This window comes from Sus scrofa, chromosome 13, assembly GCF_054392235.1.
Source record: "Sus scrofa isolate SSC_HxYL_T2T_F1_AM1 chromosome 13, Sscrofa_HxYL_maternal_Yorkshire_Landrace_v2.0, whole genome shotgun sequence".
In the NCBI taxonomy this organism is placed as follows: Eukaryota; Metazoa; Chordata; class Mammalia; order Artiodactyla; family Suidae; genus Sus; species Sus scrofa.
Genome location: NC_139395.1, coordinates 94,692,258 through 94,699,811, shown reverse-complemented (window position 1 = coordinate 94,699,811; position 7,554 = coordinate 94,692,258). Strand labels below are relative to the sequence as shown.

The 7,554-nt window shown below is 51.4% G+C and overlaps 1 pseudogene; it reads left to right on the top strand.

Annotated features, from left to right (window-relative positions):
- The first annotated feature begins 5,688 nt into the window (after window positions 1–5,688).
- On the top strand, window positions 5,689–6,736 carry LOC106505701 (proline-rich protein 23C-like; annotated as a pseudogene).
- The last annotated feature ends 818 nt before the right edge of the window (window positions 6,737–7,554 follow it).

Genomic DNA, 7,554 nt, shown 5'->3' with positions numbered 1-7,554 from the left:
GGCTGCAGGCGCTCTTCCAGGGGGGCTGGTGGTGCTGAGCAGCTATTCCACGGGAGTGGGGCACCCCCTGGGGGCTTGGGCGGGTAGCAGGGCCTCTGGAAACCCAAGAGGCTCCTCCCCAGGGCAGTCCAACTCAGAAAGACCGTCTGAGATCTTTTCCCGGCTCGGCCAAGCTTGTTGCAGCTTTTCTGGGCTGCAGGGGGTCCTGCCTGGAGCTGGCAGTCCTATGCAGCTGGTCCACTAGGTCTCAGCACCCCCTGGGGGCTTGGGTGGGTAGCAGGGCCTTTGGAGACCCTTGAGGCTCCTCCCTGGGGCAGCCTGACTCAGAAAAAGCGTCTTAGATCTTTTCCCGACTCGGCCAGGCTTGTTGCAGCTTTTCTGGGCTGTAGGGGCTCCTGCCTGGAGCTGGCAGTCCTATGCAGCTGATCCTCTAGAGCTTGGCACCCCCTGGGGGCTTTGGTGGGTAGCAGGGCCACTGGAAATCCAAGAGGCTCCTCCCTGGGGCAGCCCGACTCAGAAAAACCGTCAGAGAATTAGGCAGATCTATTCACGGCCTGGCTAGGCTTGTTCTAGCTTTTCTGGGCTGCAGGCCTTTTCTCGGGGGCTGGTGGTGTTTGGTGCTGCTCTGCGGAAGTGTAGCCCCTCCAAAGGGCAAGCAGGCCTGTGCAGGGACAGCCCCTGTGGTGGTAGGCTTCAGGCAATTGTTGAGGCCAGCCCTCCTGGATGGCAGGCAGCCCCAGGTTCGGCGAGAGCGTAGGGGGTGGCGGGGGTGGGGGGAGGGGATGCACTGGGAAGCACAGCTTTCTGCTAGCTAGCGGGCCTGTAAGCTTGCTGTGACGTGGGGGGTATTCTATGGGGACCCACCCCTTCTTCTCTCCCCTCCCCAGCACGGGCGCAGACCAGGCTCTTCTCCCAGGTTCCCTCTGATGCGGCTTTCCACTTCCCCGCCCCTAGAGTATTGCTCCCTTCCTCTGCGACAGCTTTGTTTTCTAGTCTCCCAGGCAGTCTCTGCCCGGTCAAATGGTTTCTAGACCTCCCAAGCAGTTTCCGCTCCGCCCCGCCCCCCCAGCCCGTTCTCGGGGTCTAACCTCTGGAGCCGAGGTCTCGGTGCCCAGCCCCCATCCAGGCGTCCCCTGTCCCTTTCCCGGGGACTAACCTCTGGAGCTGAGGTCTCGGTGCCCAGCCCCCACCCAAGCGTCTCAATTTTTGGTGACTGTGCCCATAGTTCAGATGGTCCGTTGGGTTCTTGATCGACTTTTCCGTACTCCAACTTACTGCTACACTCTTCTCTGCATCTGGAGATTCCTCCAGTTCGTTTGATCTTTCCCCCGGTAGGTGACTTTCCAGGGTGCGGGATCCCTTTCTCCTCCACAGTTCCCTTTCGGGAGCGCCCGTCCCGCTCGGATTCACCTTCTCTCACTCTCCTCTTTTCTCCCGTTCTGCCAAGTAATGTCACGAACTTCTTGCTGTTATTGGAGTTTAGGTTCCTCTGCCAGCGATTGGTTGCTGTTCTGTGCAAGTCATTTATTCTGTAGATGTGCTTTTTTTGTTGTGTTTGTGGGAGAGGGCGAGCGTGTCCCCCTACTCCTCCGCCATCTTGTCCTCTCTCCGACATTTATTTCTGAGCAACGGCCAGTATCATATAAATAGGCAAACACTAGCAGAAATCCCAACAAAGTCTAGAATAGAAAAGGACATCACTTTCCCACTAGGATTTGACATTGTATTGGATATACCAGCCAACAAAATTAAACAAGAGAAAGAAATCAGACGTTTAAAATTTTCAAAGGAGGGAAAAAAAGACCATTTTCAGATCATATGATTGTTAACCTTAAAAATAACTGAAAAAATTTAAAATTCCATAAGAATCTGAATACAAAATTAATATACAAAAATCATTGGCTTTCACGCATAACAGAGGAGTTGAGGAGTTCCCACAGTGGCACTGTAGGTTAAGGATCCAGCACTGATTCTGCAGTGATTCAGCTGGCTGCTGAGGCGTGGGTTGGATCCCCTGCCCAGTACAGTGGATTAAGGATCTGTCATTGCTGCAGCTGTGGCATAGATCACAGCTGTGGCTTGGGTTCCATCCCTGCCCTGGGGAACTTAAATGTGCTGCAGGTACAGCCAAATAAAAACAAAACAAACAATTAAAAAAGGAGAAGCCAAAGTATTTGGTTTAAAAAAAAACTGCTATTTAGCTTCAGCTTCAGGCTTTAAAAGGTCAAATAACTACTTAATGACAGTTTTGTCATTCTTAAAATAGTGAGGGATTAATGATGTTATGGTCACATAGGCCATCATCATACCTAATAATCAGAATATCATCAGTAATACAATGCCATTCACCCCCAGGTAATGTATTCAGGAAGTGGAGAAAGCACAGCATGATATACTAGAATTACCAGAAGTACTTTGAGATAAGAAGAAAGAGAGTGGGCCCCTACTGTCATTCTACTTCAGACAAATATAGAGGCATTGCTGTATAAGAGATTTTTTTTAAGTTGCCTTTTCTTATACACCATCTTTATATAGAAGCCAGTATTGCATGTTGGAAAAAGTCTCTCCAATAAAATATAGAAGAGATAATGTACTTTGTGCATGACAACACCAAATAACAATAAGCTCTAACATACTGCAGACAAAGACCCACAGTACTTTGCCATTTCAGGAAGAAAACAAATTCCATGTGTTATATGTGTAAATGTATAGAAAAGGACCTTTCACACATCAACCCTGGATTGGGAAGCGGTGAAAAGTTGAAATGAGACTACAGCTTTAACTATGCTGTTCAGGTTTTCTTAAAAATGTATTCAGCTACCATTACTAATGGGAATAACAACAAATGGGAATTTCTAAAGCCCATTACAGGGGGTTATACATTCTAGGAGGTACCAGAATGGCCCTCATTGGAGCCAGTGCTAGGAGCACTGTTGGGGCCCAGAGCCTCTGACCTGGGCCTCAGAGTCTCAAATGAAGCAATTTTAAAGGACTCACTGTGCCCAGATGCCCAATGCTGAGAAAACTCCTGAGTCCCACTTAGCGATGTCCATCATGGGCCTAGCTTCCTTACCCAAGTCCCCTCAGCTTTCTTCTCTGAACAGTAGGCTTCAGCAGCCATCTTGTACCCAGCCCAGAATCAGAGATTTATTTGCTAATCTGGGCCCCACAGCCGGTCAAGCAGTTCATGCAGATTGGTTAGGCAGTATTGATGACACCAAGAAAGCCCAGTGATTGGGCCTGATGATACACCCTGAGTCTTTGGGTGTCTTGGAGTAAAGAAAAATAAGGCAGAATGAAAGATAGCTGATCTATTGCTCAGAAAGCCAATCCTGAATTATATAGGTGCTATGCCATGAAAACACCAGAAAGAGTGCTCTCTAACAGGTTAGACCTCTTTTTAGGAATGATGATGACAATGGTGATGTTGAAATTGTTCACCATTTACTGAATGCCAGCCACACACCAGGAACTACTTAAGACGCTGAGAAGTGGGCTGACACTGTCAAGTGGGAAAAACAGATATAAACATAATAAACAATGGGAGTTCCCGTCATGGCTCAGTGGTAACGAACCCTAATAGTATCCATGAGGATGTGAGTTCCATCCCTGGACCAGCTCAGTGGGTTAAGGATCTGGTGTTGCCATGAGCTGTGGTATAGGCTGCAGATGTGGCTGAAATCTGGCATTCCTGAGGCTGTAGCATAGGTTGGTGGCTGCAGCTCCGATTCAACCCTTAGCCTGGGAACTTCCATATGCTGCAGGTGTGGCTCTAAAAACAAAACAAACCAAACAAAACCCCCCAAAAGCCCTAATAAACAAAGAATAGCTACTATCTACTAAGCACTTACTATAGTCCAAGAAAATTTTACATGCATTATCTCACAATCCTCCCTGCACATAAATGGCATACTCCCACTTTATATGTAAAGAAACTGAGGTTAGAGAAGGTGGAATGACTTGTCTATAATCACCCAACTAGAAAAGGGCTGACTAGGCCCCAGTAACTGACTTTGTCTCAGGGCAGGACCATATTCCCTTGAAGGGGAGCACATGGTGAGGATTCCCACAGCCCAGAACAATGATGAGCCCAGAGGTGAAACTGCTGAGTTCAGGAGAGCAACAGACATGAGGTGGCAACAGCCAAGGACAGGAGCCTCCAAATTCAGACCCCCAATACTGGTTATGCCAAGAACCCCAAGCCCCTGTGTGCTGGCCAGTTTTTGGCTTATTTATCTGTACTTACCAACCTAGCAAGTCCACACTCACCCTCCTGAATGGAGCCTCCATTATTTCACAAGCATGGAATATTCAAGGGTCTCCAACAGAGTTCTTGAGGAGCAGTTGTTTCCTACAAGCTCCCATTCATCCCTTCTCCCATCTCCCACCCCACCCTCTGTCCAAACAACAGGACATGAGATGTGTATCTGTTGTAGCCCAATTTGCAGATGATAAAAATGTCATGCCGAAGAAGGAACCAATTTATTCAGAAGCCCAGAAGTAGGAGAGCTGGAGTTCCCAGGGCTGATTCCACTACCTGGGAACATAGAGGTAGGTGCAAGTGCATGTCCACATTCAAGTTGCGGGAAGGGTCCCCCAAGGCAGTGTAGAGCCTGAGCATATTTATCCAGCAAGCACCCATACCTAAGTCACCAACTCAGGGTAACTACTTGTCCCTTATCCAGGAACACCAGAAATCCAGTCATAAGAATGGATGCTGACCACTATGGAGAACAGTATGGAGGTTCTTTAACAAACTAAATATAGAACTACAGTATGACCCAGCAAGCCCACTCTTGGGCATATGTAGGGAGAAAATGATACTTTGAAAAGATACATCCACCCCAGTGTTCACTGTAGCACTATTTACAATAGCCAAGACCTGGAAGCAACCTAAATATCCACCAGCAGAGGATTGGATAAAAAATATGTGGTACATATATACAATGGAATATTACTCAGCCACAAAGAAGCATGAGATGATGCATTTGCAACAACATGAATGGACCTAGAAATTATCATACTAAGAGAAGTAAGTCAAACAGAGAAAGCTATATATCATATGAGAGCACTAATATGTGGAATCAAATAGAAATGATACAACGGAATGCACAAACAGGAGTTCCTACTGTGGCCCAACAGTATGGGTGGTGTCTCTGTAACGGCACTGATGTGGGTTCAATCCCTGGCGCAGCAGAGTGGGTTAAGGATCCAGTGTTGCCACAGCTGTGGTTGCAGCTCCTGCTCAGATTCAATCCCTGGCCGGGGAACTCCATATGCCTCCAGCTGCAGCCAAAACAGGATAAAAAAAAATTTACAAAACAGAAGAAACAGGAGATCCCGTTGTGGTGCAGTGGAAACAAATCTGACTAGGAACTGTGAGGTTGTGGGTACGATCCCTGGCCTTGCTCACTGGGTTAAGGATCTGGCATTGCCATGAGCTGTGGTGTAGGTCGCAGAATAGGCTCGGATCTGGTGTTGCTGTGGCTGAGGTGTAGGCCAACAGCTGTAGGCCAGCAGCTGTAGATCCCATTGCACCTCTAGCCTGGGAACCTCCATATGCCCAAGCACGGTCCTAAAAAGAAAAAACCAACTCGGCCCGCCTCACCTATCAAGCCTACCTGTCACTGCCTGCACATCCGACCCCCCCACCACCCTCGGCCAGGCCCGGAGGGGCGCCACCAGGTGATGGGCATACGGCCACACAGTCCCAGCCACTACCCTTCGGACTGGTGGTGGTGACCAGAGCCCCGAGGACCCGGCCCTGCCAAGCGGCGCCGACCCGGCGAGCCCTCGGGACCCGAGTCCGAGTCCGAGTACGAGTCCGAGTCCGAGTCCGAGTCCAAGTCCGAGTCCGAGGCGTCGCCCCGCCTGCACCAAGAAGCGGAGCCCGCGGCCTGCGCCGCCGCGGCCGCGCTCCCCTCCGTGGTGGGCCTGGCGGCCGGCTGTGCCCTGTACCTGGCCCTGGGCGACGTCGACCTGCTGCTGGAGCCCGAGCCCACGGCCGCGCGGCAAGTGTCTGTCGGCGATCGCCTCCTGGTGCTGGTCCCCGAGGCCCTCCTGGGCTCGGGCGCTGAAGGCGCCTGGGGCCCAGGCCTGCCACCGGGCGCTTTCCTGAGCGCCCCGGGGGAGGCCCTGGCCCTGGGGGAGGGGTTCTTCTGCGTGGCTGTCCCAGAGGTCGTCATCCAAGCAGAGGCCCAGGAGGTGGAGGACGCGGCCGCCCAGTTCCAGGCGCCTGCCCTGCATGAAGCGTCTGGCTGGGTCCCTGGGCCTCGGAGCCCCGCGGCTGCCGCCGCCCCCCCCATCCCCCGCTGCGGGCCTCGCCGCCTGGGTGTCCGGCCCCAGCGATGTCTGCGATGTCTCCGACGACGACCTCGTGGACGACGACGACGAGGATGAGGACCCACAGGGCTTCAACCCAGAGCCCTGGCCCCACGCTGTCCACCCTAGTCCCCAGAGGCGCTCCCCTCACCACCACTCCAAGCTGGACTTGCACCTTCTGGCCCCCTTGCGTGACGTCTCTGAGGACGACCACGAGGCACCGCTCCAGTGTCTCCCCGCATCTCCTTGTCCAGGTCCCCAGGGGCGCCCCCCACGCCCTCAGGGTCCTCTGCGCAAGGCCAGGAGACGCCTGATCCTGGACTGAACTGCCTCCTGCCTCGCCGCCTCCGCCTCCCACCCCCCCCTCCCCCCGCCACTCCTGGCCTGCCACCAGCCTGGGGACCTGCTCCGAGTCTCCCCGATACCCTCTGTGTGTGTACATGGCTCACGGGACAGGCATCACACAGGACCCATGGGTTCGGGATGCACGGCTGCCACACGCAAGTGTGCCTCGGTGGCTGACTCAAACGGGGAAGGACGATCACCTGGGCAAAGAAGAGCCTCTCCAATTCCAGTGGCCTTTCAGATATCCAGACTGCTGCTTCGGTTTTCTCTTGGGAGGTCACCCTTAAGGAGCTCTGCTCCCACCCCCGGTAATTATTTGGCTTTAAAACTAAGTAAGCACCAGCACTTTTCTCTAATAAACATTTATTTCTGCTAAATAATTATTAAATTTCTTTTGGAGTTCCCGTTGTGGCTCAGCAGTGACTAGTATCCATGGGGATGCTTTTTTATCCCTGGCCCACTCAATGGTTTAAGGCAAGGCAGTTGCCTGAGCTGTGGTGTAGGTCCCAGACACAGCTCAGATCTGGCCTTGCTGTGGTTTTGACATAGGCCAGCACCTGCAGCTCAGATTCCACCCCTAGCCAGGGAACTTCCATATGCCACAGGTGTGACTCTAAAAGGAATAATAATAATAATAATAATAACAATTACTAAATTTCTTTTGTTCAATGAATTTTTGGCCCAAAGGTTTGTAATAGTCTATGACAACCCTCTACTATCTAGCCAGTGGTTTTATATGGACAAGCATTTGTTAGATACAAACACAGATTTGGGGGCAATGATCACATGCCCTCCTCTTTTTGAGTGACTAGGTCAACAAATGGTTTAACACTATTGCTGGGTTTTTAGGGGTATTTTCTAAGAACCAACTGTTTTCCATTCTTATAT